The sequence below is a fragment of the Fomitiporia mediterranea genome, assembly GCF_000271605.1.
Source record: "Fomitiporia mediterranea MF3/22 unplaced genomic scaffold FOMMEscaffold_6, whole genome shotgun sequence".
In the NCBI taxonomy this organism is placed as follows: Eukaryota; Fungi; Basidiomycota; class Agaricomycetes; order Hymenochaetales; family Hymenochaetaceae; genus Fomitiporia; species Fomitiporia mediterranea.
In genome coordinates, this window is record NW_006760391.1 from 377,496 (window position 1) to 390,608 (window position 13,113).

The following is a 13,113-nucleotide window of genomic DNA, read 5'->3' on the forward strand; positions in this document are numbered from 1 at the left end:
CTCACTCTCTCTCTCTGCCTGTTCTGTGAATTCTGACTACATTCTAGTACTTGTGTTCCATATTTCTGTTGTATAGGATAGTTGTAGCCTGGGTCCCCTTGCTGAGCCTTCAGGTCCCCTCTATACTGTTGCTGACACTAATGTTTAGTGTGTGCAAGCTTTGTAGCTTTAGTAGAAGGTTTACAGCATTCCTTAGAGAAATGTCCTGTTTTTCTACAATTGAAACATTTCACTTTTGTCAGATTGAACAGATTTGGTAGATTGAATTTCCTCTACTTATTGGCTTTATACATTGTATTAATGTGTACATTATTCTTTGTCTGATCATTAGAATCTTGTACTCATTTAGCACAGTAATTGTTGTAAGTATTCTACAATGTAAGGATTAGTTACTTCAGTTTAACTTTCTTATGTTCATTGACTGGTTTGCCTTTGTTTTGAGCATTAGTAGATTGTATTATTGTATTTACTATGTGTGTATATTGCTCAGGAGTAGTAAGCAATATTACTGCTTTAGTACTTACTATTGTGTCAATCTCTTCTCTTTGTTCTAACCCTTTTACATTTTTAAATTTTAAGCTTTCTAAACCCTTTTAAACTTTTACCACCCTTCTTATTATGAGATGATTAGTTCATCAACAGACAAACCACAAGACAATGACTTCATAATGTCTCAGTTAGAATACATACAATATAAGGATGAGAGACACTGAGCAGTCAATTATCACCTCACCCCTTGTCTATACATGCCCCCCTTAAGTTCTCCCTCTCAACAGGTTATGAGCCTTGAGCTCCCTACATACATGCATCCACTGTACACTCTAAACTCTTTACTTGCATACATTTGCACACATTTACATCATGGTTCCCTCATATACAGATACATGCTGTAAACCAGCTGATGTACCTAAATACTTTGGTTAAAACATTACAATGCTTAAGACTGAAGCAAACTACAAGATGTGGCACTACTGTATTGTTTCTAGTGTTACAGCTATGTGCTTTGAACACTTACTAAAGGATGAACTACAGAACAAAGCCAAGAGGGAGATGGCTAAGGCTATTCATACATACATAGTCAATAACATTGCTAACACAATATTGGCAAACTATATGCACTTCAATATGTCTATCCCTCAGTTAATGAAAGTGCTTGAAGAACACTTTAACCCTCAGACAGTATGTAAAAAGGCTATCAACAAATCAGCACTGTTTATTTGTAGAGACCATGTAAAACATTTTGGACATACATTAGACAGACTTGAGGAAGTATATACAACTCTGTCTACTAATAGTGATCCACTACACAACTCTACATACAATGTCTAAAACATAGAACAGTTATAGAGTAGTAATAGATAGTCTTAATCTAATGTTAGTAACAGTGTAGAGGGGACTTAAAGGCTTAGTAAGAGAACCTAGGCTACAACTATTCTACACAACAGAAATACAAGATACAAGTACTAGAATGTAGTCAGAACTTGTGAAACAGGCAGAAAGAGGAAGGGAGACAAGTGTAGAGTATATAGAGTAAGTCTAAGAGTATAGGACTACTTAGAGTAAACAAGATTAAGACTATAGAACTAGTCTAATCTTGTACATATATATATACTAAACTATATAAGAGTACTCAGAGAATAATGAGCTACAAAGAATGAAGAATAAGAGGGTCAAAGATAAGTGTATAAAGAATAAAGGGGTGAACAAAGAGTAAGAGACCTTAGAATGAACAAAGAATAGAGGGGTAGACAAAGGAAAGGAGTAATAAAGTAAAGAGGGGTAGTAGTAGGAGTTATAGAGAGAGTCAGTCTGTATATATTCTATAGACAGTACACCTGAGGGACAGAAGTCTCAAGTTCTAGTATAGAAGGGTACAGAACTAAGAGTGTAAGAGTAGCAAACTGTAACACTAAATTATACAAAAAATATGTAACATATAGTCTGTTATTGTTACAGTTTGCTACTCTTACACCCTTAGTTCTATTAGTTCTATACTCTTCTGTACTAGAACTCAGGACTTCTGCCTCTTGAGTGTATAGTATATAGACTATATGTAGGTTGATTCTTACAGTGACTCCTACTACTATCCCTCTCTACCTTGTTACTCTTTTTCTTTGTCTACCCTTTTATTCTTTATTTATTCTAAGGACTCTTACCCTTTATCCACTCCTTCATTCTTTGTTTACTTATCTTTAACCTTTTTATTCTTTATTCTTTATGGCTCATTATTCTCTAAGTACTCTTATATAGTTTAGTATATATACATGTATAAGATTAAACTAGTCTTATAGTTTGTTACAGTTTGCTACTCTTACACCCTCAGTTCTACTAGTTCTACACCCTTCTGTACTAGAACTCAGAACTTCTGTCTCTCAGGTACACTATCTATAGACTATATACAGACTGACTCTCTCTATAACTCTTACTACTACCCCTCTTTACTTTATTACTCCTTTCCTTTGTCTACCCCTTCATTCTTTGTTCATTCTAAAGTCTCTTACCTTTTATCTACCCTTTTATTCTTTGTTTACTTATCTTTGACCCTCTCATTCTTTATTCTTTGTAGCTTATTATTTTCTGAGTACTCTTATATAGTTTAGTATATATACATGTACAAGATCAGACTAGTTCTGTAGTCTTGATCTTGTCTACTCTAGGTAGTCCTGTACTCTTAGACTCACTCTATATACTCTATACTTGTCTTACTCTCTCTTTCTGCCTGTTCTACAAGTTCTAACTATGTTCTAGTACTTACATTCTGTATTTCTGTTGTGTAGAATAGTTGTAGCCTAGGTCCTCTTATGTTCAGAATGCTACTACTATCTTAATACTTACTGGATCAACTTTGGATCAGTTCAGAGAGACAGTAATACATTACAAGAATGTTTCTCATATGTATGAGTAAGGTATTTCATTATTTACTTGTTACTAACTGTTATTTTTAAGTAAGTTCACTGTCTTTTTTACTAATTTTTAGTATTTAGGACTAAATGCTAGAGGGTGAGTGTAAGGGTTTGCTTTACTAGTTTGTATTTTATTATCTCTTCATTACTGATCAAGTCAGATTACTGTATAATAGGACCTATAAGTACATATATTCTCATTTGAGTTAGTTACATTTGCTCCTCATGTATTTACACATGTATACTCTTATAAAAGACAGTCTCTAGTACTAGGCAAAGGGGATTCTTTTCCCCTGACCCCTTACTCAAGTACTAGGTTATCCTAATCAGTAGTTAAGTAAACTAAGAGTAATTAGAATTCTCTTATAAGGAACAGTAAGTTTCCTTATAGAAGATTAAGCTACAAAGATACAGGAGATATATAATATAAAAGATTTACATTACTTAAAACTTGAGCAGTACTATCAGATGTAAGACTCAGACAATCTAGTAGAGCAGAACCTGGCAGCTAACCTTACTAAGGAGATTTACAACATTAATAACACAATCAGACATCTCTGTTATACTGAGTAGTAAGACTAGCTTGTAAGATTAGATTACAGTATCTTACACAATGATACAGGCAAAATACACATTAATAAGCTTTAAGGAAGTAGGGTTTAGAATGTATTGTTAGATTATAGTATCTTATACAATAATACTGTAAGGAAACTCACTATTCCTTATAAGAGAATTCTAATTACCTTTAGTTCACTCAACTACTAACTAGGATAACCTAATACTTGAGTAAGGGGTTAGGGGAAAAGAATCCCCTTTACTTAGTAATTAATACTGTCTTTTATAAGGGTATATATGTGTAGATACATGAGGAGAAAGTGTAACTAACTATAATGAGAATATATACACTTGTGAGTCCTACTATATAATGATCTAACACAATCAGTAATGTAGTAGTAATAAAATACAAACTAGTAAAGCAAATCCTTACACTCACTCTCTAGTATTTAGTCCTAAATACTAAAAATCAGTAAAAAAGGCAGAGAACTTACTAAAAGTAATAGTTAGTAACAAGTAAATAATGAAATACCTTGTCTATACATATGGGAAACATTCTTATAATGTATTACTACCTCCCTGAACTGATTCAAAGTCAATCTGGTAAGTATTAAGACAGTAGTAGTGTTCTAGACAGTAAGTAGCATGGTTCTAAACTATGTAAAGCTAGATAAAACATTAATAGAATTAAACATAGTTAATATTACTATATAGTCAACTAGTAGAAAAGTTGCCTCTTGATTGTTACTATTAATACAACACTTTTTGAAGAGAATTGGTGGAGTTCCTAGGGAAATATAGTGTTTTAGCTCTTAAGTATTCTGAGACATACAGTGTAGATTAATATGTATAAAAGTAGAAATTCTGACAGTATAGTAATTGCAAATATTCTCTTCTCCCACATCTTTGGAAAGTACAGAGGTAAATCCCTGATCAACAAAGTTATAGCCTTCTTCCTTAATAGAATGTATTAGTATTGTAGCTTCTAGCTAACTTTGTGTGTTTCTCTACTTCTGTAGAATAGTAATACAATAATAGGTAATAGAGATATATTCTAAAATTCCTCTACTATGTCCTTGATTTTTCCAATAGACTAGTTCCTACAAATATAATGTCTTACACTCATATTGATAGAATATGTTCAGATGTGTACTCTTTTGTGTACATTAACCAACTGTAATGTAAAACTGAATATCTTGTTAAGCCTAATATTTGAATACTAATTACAGAGTGTAACATAGAGTGTAATATTTGTTCTTGAATGAAAATATCAGTTTGAACTCAATGAAATTGTAAGGTATTATCCAAATATTAAGAGATATGTGCTTGTATACATAGTATTTTAATGTACAATGTACTTCCTACTGTAGTTCTGTACTGTTTCCTTGTGTATCAACTTGTTCCTGTCTTTGTATGTACAATATTAATGTCTAAAGTTCTGAGTATATGCTACTAATTCTCTGTTCATTTGGCAAATCCATGTGTGAATCAATGTGTTCTAGTAATGACTTCCTGTCTTTCTGTGTACTTGTCCTTGTTCTGAAACATTTCTTCCTCTTATACCTGTCATGTATCCTGTTTCCTATAGTACTGATACTGTCTAGTACTGTAAAGTCCTTTGTAAAATTGTTTTGTAGCAATTCAAGTAAGAAAAATATATGTTCAAACATGTAGATTGTATGCTTAAAGAGTATGTACATAATACAATGTGTGTACCTCTTGCCCTCTTGTCGAAATATGAATGTATTTTCAGTGTAAAAGATCTGATATTGTTCTAAAAGATGTCTAAAGTGTCTGGAGAGGTTCTCTACATTATTGTGTACTTAAAACTGATTGTAACTATTTATTCCTAGAGTGAATTAAACTGTATCATTGCCTAATAGATGTTCTTAAGCTTTCTGATACTTAATATCTCTCTAGAGGATTTAAATATCATTCCTGTATACTTAAATAGTCTGTTTGATCATTTCTAATTCACTATTACTCTAATATTCACTAGCTGTATGTGTATTACTTTCACTTTCCCTTAAAGCAGTGTAATAATCTGTTTGAGCAGATTGAACAGATTGTACAGGTTCTGAACCTGTTCTCTAGCTTGAAGTTGCTCTCTAAACTTCTGTACTTTGTTCCATACAATGTGTATCTGTTCCTAGTCTTAATATTGTCTCATTACTATTCTTATACATAGATTGTAATAATTTTACATCCTGTAGGTTGTACTTGTTCTCCTATAGCTTGAATAACACAATTCTTACTATGTAACCTAAGTATATACATAGTAGTACATTTGTTTGAGTGCTTATAATGTCTATAATATGTCTAATAAAGTATCCTGAGTTTATTCTAATGAATCCTAACTGTCTGAAAGTGTATTTTACAATGTAATACCTTATGTTCTACTGTAGATACAATGTATACTATAGATCCTTGTACTTTGAGCTGGTCTCAATGTTTACTAGCAGATCTCTATCATAAACTGAGTTGTTTCAATGTATAACATCCAATTGTACCTTATAGAACATTGTTCTATGTGAATTCCTTTAATCATACTTATTATAGACTATATCTTCAATCCTGAAGCTGGAAATGTCTGTTCTAATGTTGTGGAATTAATATACCTGACTGACTAAACATTCTCCTAGTTAGTTAGAATCAAAATATCTCTCAGTATCTAGTAATAATGCTTACAAACAGAAGATTAATGTGTGATGAGTATAACTACTTGTACAATTTACTATTTGTATTACCCTGTTGACTGTAACACTATTTGGCTGGTTGTATTTTGATTTCCTAACATTCTCAGGTCCTTTCCTAATATCCTGTACCTTGTAGTACAACTGTAGTATCTTAAATACATAGTGTAAGGATTTGATTTACTGGTTTGTATTTTATTATTACTACATTGCTAATTGTGTCAGATTATTGTGTAGTAGGACCCACAAGCACATATATTCTCATTATAGTTAGTTACACTTCCTCCTCATGTATCTACACATGTATACCCTTATAAAAGACAGTATTGACTGCTAGGTAAAGGGGATTCTTTTCCCCTGACCCCTTACTCAAGTACTAGGTTATCCTAGTCAGTAGTTGAGTAAACTAAGAGTGATTAGAATTCTCTTATGAGGAACAGTGAGTTTCCTTACATATTTTTGACTGTACCTACCTAGCACCAAAACCCCTTACTAAGGTTGGGAAAACATAAACTCAACCAACCTGTCACATCAGTCACAGCACAGCCACCTTCCCCATTAGGAAGGACCCTGATGGCAAAAATCGTGGGGTAGACTGCAACATTTTCTTTGACATTTTTGAGTACAAGTACATAGACAAAATATAATATAAACTACAGATGAGTTGCCTCTAAATCTTCCATAAGACTGTCTGGAAGCACCCTATGACTCTTATACTTTCTACATGCCCATTGAGCTTGAACCCCTGTAAGTCCTTTCTTGTATGCATCAATAAACTGGGCAGACTGATTAGCAAACCTATAAAGTATTATAAGAAAGTTATAATAAGTAAATAAAGTAAAAATATACTTACTTTTAAAATAAATTAAGAGGAATTGAGTCAAGGCATGATTTAATATGAGATTCCATTTGATTCTCATTATTTGGGTGAGGCATCATTCAGTAGTAATATTTTGCATTACCCCAACACTGTTCAATGAAGTTCAGTTCACAGTGAAACTTTGGATAGAATAAAACCTTGTGTCCATGTCCTTCAATCAACTCCTCAATAGCTGACTTTTGTGCCAAAAAGTCAGACTGGTTGAACAGAATTTGTTGACAGCAACACATGGATGTGACTGATTTGTCAGCACATTTAAATCCATTACATTGAGCTGGTTTTCCTTCAACATTAATGCCTCTTTCTTGAAGAATCAAAGCCATGCCTTTAAATTGACTAGGATAAGTTGTGTAATCAGATGGAAAGTAAAAGGATTGAGGGGATCCATTAGGAAGAAGTCCAGGCCTCATAGGGGGGAGATTAGCTGAAATCCTCACCTTCCATCCTGGGTTTTTTGGCATATGATGTGCTGAGAGTGTATTAGGAGCTCTTTTTTGATGAGAGGTAGTATTATCAAAGGCAAAAATAACTGTTTTGCCTGGAAAAGTGTCTTCAAACAGTTTGATAGCTGATAAGACTTGTTGCTGTAAATGATTATGAGTGAAGTAGCTGTCTCTATTCTTACCAGCTTTAAAGTAAATGCATGCCTCCTGAGCTCTAAAATCATTTGTTTTAGTATAGAATTTACAATTGAAATAAGTGTAAAACTTACCCATTTGAAGATTTAAGCCACCCATATCTAGGGGTACAAAAGTCAGACACTATAATAGACATACCCTTGCTCTTAGCTCTTGGTTTAGGAGTATCTTCTGTATAGTACCACAAGATTTTCCTCTGGTCATTTGCATAGAAAGTAGACTCATTATGAGTAACCAGAATGAAATGACCAGAGTCCATATACTCTCTATACACTCTCCAGAGTGGTAGAAAGACATGTTGACAATAATAAACAACATCCTCTTGCTCATGACCATCAATATACATTCCATTAGGTGCCTTCCCATACCTATACCCTATAGCATTCATCTAGTGCCTTACAGTTTGTAAAGTGATAGTTTTGGAGTGTCCAAGCTGAGCAAGAACATTTGGCTAGTTTAAATAGTCTTGAACATCCTTTGCTGATAAGTATTGCTTTCCAAGACTCTGTAAGTGAGCTTGAATGCTCATAGAAAAGTCTTCATCACTGATAATAGACCTTTTCCATGTCCCATAAAGATTTATAGGATAATACTTTTAACAAGTGTAGCAGGAGTGCCCCAAGTACTCTCTCTTATTGAGACATTAAGCAAGTATCTACCTTATATACTACATAGTAAAGTCTGATAATCTGAGACATTCTAAGTTGTTACAGTTCTCTGCTCTCATACCTTCAGTTCTGAGGGTTCTGCACCCTTCTGTACCAGAACTCAGGACTTCTGTCCCTCAGGGGCACTGTCTATAGACTATATGTGTGCTGACTCTTGCCACTACCCTTCCTTACTTCATCATTCCATTCCTTTGACCACCCCTTCATTCTTTGTATCATTCTATAGTCTCTTACCCTTTGTCCATCCCTTCATTCTTTGTACCTCTATCTTTGACATTCCTTTCTTTCATTCTTTGTGGCTTATCATTCTTAGTAGCTCATGCTCCCTGAGTACTCTTGTGTAGTTTAGTATATATAGGCATACAAGATCAGACTGGTCCTGTAGTCTTGATCTTGTCTACTCTAGGTAGTCCTGTACTCTTAGGCTCACTCTATATACTCTACTCTTGTCTCACTCTCTCTCTCTGTCTGTTCTGCAAGTTCTGACTATGTTCTGGTGCTTGTGTTCTGTATTTCTGTTGTGTAGGATAGTTGTAGCCTGGGTCCCCTTGCTGAGCCTTCAGGTCCCCTCTATACTGTTGCTGACACCAGATCAAGACTATCTATTACCACCCTACAACTCTTCTATGTTTTGGGCATCAGTACTTACTGTTGTGTTGATCTCTTTCCTTTGTCCTGACCCTTTTACATTTTTAAATTTTAAACTTTCTAAACCCTTTTAAACTTTTGCCACCCTTCTTCTATTCATTACCCCTTTTAGTTTAGTGTCGATTCCTTTGTAGTGTAGACATGGACCCTACTACACTAACTGCCACCCCTACTGTCCTGCTGGATCAGCAGTTACAAGCAGAGCTAGCTCAATATGTGTAGACCTCCATCTAAGAGGCCTTTGCCAACCACATGCCCCCAGCCCCTTCAGAACCTGTTCCAATCGTTCTGGAAGTTGCAACCTGTTCTGGAAAGAAAGTGCATGTAGCCTGCCCTTCAGACTTTAATAGGCAGCACTTTGAGGACTTCCAGCACCAAGTTGAACTATATGTAGCTGCTGCTTCAACTGATCTATCCTCAGATCTCAATCATGTCCTATTTGTCCTCTCCTTCATGAAGGAAGGCAACACAGCCACCTGGGCCCAGAACTGGATCAAAGGTCATTGGATTGGAAGCCTGATCTGACTTTAGAACAATGAGTCATACTCAGAATTCATAGGGCAGCTCTGTGCTTCCTTCATTGATCTGAATGAGAAGTGTAATGTGCAGAACAAGCTTGCATCTCTGTGACAGGGCAAACGTTCCACCAATGCCTTCTTTCAGGAATTCAATATCTTGGCCTGGAAGGCAGGATTCACACTCAGGTTCAATAATGTCCTCATCAGAATGCTTGAAAAAGCTCTTCACCCAGAACTGGTTGATAAGATTCTTGGAATGACACTAGAACTAGTCACCTACACTGAGTGGAAGATGCATGCCATCTCCTTTGACTAAGCTGTGGCTCAGATACATTAAGTCTGTATAGAATGCCTGTACATGCATCCAGCTCTAACAGTTCTGAGCCCTCAGATTGATCTGCCTGTAATTTGTGATCAATCTGTTCTGATAGACATTAGAGAAGCCTGAAAGCAAGGAGTATACTTTGCCTGCAGAAAGTCAGGGCACCAAATTAAGGACTGCTTGCAGAAGCAATAGTATATCTGTCAGGTCATTAGAGTAATAATGAGTGACAAGCAGGATTTGTGGCAAGAAGCCTTTTCTGCAAATCTGGAAGTCACCTCAGAACTCCTAGACCCTGACTACATACTCTAGGATTTTGTAGAGGCCTAACAGTGAATGTGGCACTGAAGGGCTATGACTCAGATTTTTTAATAGCCACTTTTGATTCAATGGACACTGTAGGATTAGAAGTAAATAAAGTAAGAAAAGTAGAAAAAACAGAAAAAGTAGAAAAAATAAATCAACAAAATTATTTATTAGAAAGAAAAAAGTTGAAAACAAAAGTAGATAGTTCTCCTATTTCTTCTGATTCTTTTGATTCTTCTCTTTGCACTTTATCTGAGTCTAAATCTGTACAATCCAACCTGTCACTTCTGCATTCTAAGATCTTGGAATGTTCAGAATGTTACCCAGCCCTGTTCACCACTCAGTAGTTTGTCTGTAGTATCAAGCAGGGATGGTCTCAGCTGAGTTCACAGCTGAGGACATGAGTCTGTCCTTGTTGAAAGAAAGAGGTTAATAAGGAAATGTTAGTGTATATACTCACTCTCTTGGACAACAAGGCTGTGCAAGCTGTACATTCCCTTCAGAACAAGTAGTAGTTCATCTGAGAACGTTCCAGGCACTAGCTCCAGGTCCCCATCCTCTTGGCTCCCTTCTCAGGATCCTGCCAGATCTGAACAACAGCTCTGGTAGACAGTGGATACACTAGTTTGTGTATCAATGAGGCCTTTGTGTAGGAACACCACCTCTCTACTTGACATGTTCCACTTCCAATCCTGGTATACAATGTAGACAGAACCCTGAACTGGAATGGTCAGATCACTGAGTTTGTCCAACTACAGATGACCATTCAGGATCATGAGGAAAGTATTGAGTTCAGAGTCACCAACCTTGGAAAGACAGATGTCTTCATTGGATTTGAATGGCTCAAGGCTCACAACCCTACTATTGACTGGTTAGAGTAGACACTTGTGTTCAATCAGTGTCCTGAGTCTTGTGGCTACCTTACACTACTGTTCTGAGTGGATGTAGATGCTTCCAATGTTACTGACAGTTCTGATAAAGGTGACTGGTTGTTCTTCTTCAACTAGGATAGATATGTAGATACATATTCTAGTCAAGGTGGAATAGAGTCAATCTGAAGGATATCTGAGATGGAACCAGTCTGGAACCCCCTTAGAACAACTCCACTCTAGAACACACACAGACCCAGCCTGCCAGATTTTGTCTGAGAGTTCCCCAAAGTCTTCAGTGAAGAGGAATTCAACCAGCTTCCTGAACACTGTCCCTGAGACTATACAATTGAATTGACCAAGGGTTTCCAACCTAAGGATTATAAGGTCTACCTACTCAACAGAGACAAGCAGGAGGTGCTTGACAAGTTCCTTCAGGAAAATCTTTGGAACAGTCAGATCCAACCCTTGAAGTCCCCTATGGCCTCCCCTTTCTTCTTTGTCAAAAAGAAAGATAGGAAGCTCTGCCCAGTCCAGGATTATTGTTGTCTTAATGAGGGTACTATCAAAAACAAGTACCTGCTTCCCCTGATTCAGGAACTCATTGATAAGACACATACATCCAGGGTTTTCACTAAGTTGGATGTTTGATAGGGATACAATAATATTTGGATCCAAGACAGAGATGAGTGGAAGGCTGTGTTCTGAACCAATTACAGATTGTACAAACTGACTGTAATGTTCTTCAGACTAACCAACTTGCCTGTAACATTCTAGTCATTCATGAATCACATTCTTACAGATCTGATTGACTCAGGGCACATTGGTGTGTATCTGGATGACATTCTGATCTTCACCCAGACAGTCAAGCACTATTACTGACTGATCTGAGCAGTTCTACAACAGCTCTGAGATAATAAACTGTTCCTCTGAGAAGTAAAGTACTCTTTTGCACAGGAGTCAGTGGATTATCTGAGCTTTGTAATCAGTAGAGGAGAGGTCTGCATGGATCCAGCAAAGGTAACTGTGGTTTGGAACTGGCTACAACCTTAGAACCTGAAACAGGTCTAAGTGTTCCTTGGGTTTGTGAACTACTACTAATGCTTCATTCAAGGCTTCAGTACTATTGCCCAGCCCCTTCACAATCTCACTAGCAAAGATGTTCCTTGGTAATGGGAGGATTAGCAGCAGTCTGTGTTTGAGTCCCTAAAGCAGGCCATCACTAGCAAGCCTGTATTAGCAGTTCTGACAGTTGCAGACAAGTTCTGAGTCAAAGCTGACTCTTCTGACTTTGCAAATGGAGCAGTACTGTCCTAGTTCATTGACAGAAAGTAGTGTCTGATAGTGTTCTGATTGGAATCCCTCTCTGTAACAGAACAGAACTACCCTATCTATAACAAGGAACTCCTTGCAATTGTCTGTTCCCTAGAAGAGTAGTGTCAATATCTCCTTGGTGCTGTACAGAAGTTTGAGATTTAGAGTGATCACCTTAATCTCTAGTACTTCCAGGCACCCCAGAAGCTCAACTGCTGCCAAGCCTACTAGATGTTAGAACTGTAGGACTTTGACTTTGTACTGACCCACAAACCTGGAACACAAATGACAAAAGCTGATTTACTCTTGAGACAAGCAGGTCATGAAAGGGGGGAGAATAATAACAAAAATCTTGTTCTCCTAGACAATTCCTGTTTTGTGTCTGAGACAATCCAAGAGATCTGACTCAAATCCAAGGATGTTGACTTTGTCACCTATATACAGTAAGCTCTGAGACACACACAGGACTGGGTTGTAGTGAAGCAGCTGGAGAAGCAGGCAAGGGATTGGGAGGAGGATGAGGATGGACAGGTTTACTAGGAAGGCTGACTGTATGTTCTGAAGGATCAGAAGCTACAGGAGGACATTGTCTGAGCTTATTACAACAATCCAACTGTAGGACATCTGGGCTGACACAAAATGCAGGAACTCATCACTTGGAACTACTGGTGGCCTGGAATGTAGAGGGAAATCCTAAAGTATGTGACTGGTTACAATACATACTAACAGACTAAGGCCTACCAGACAAGGGTTTGGGCTCCCCTACATCTGTATCAGATTCTGGATCACCCTTGGGAAG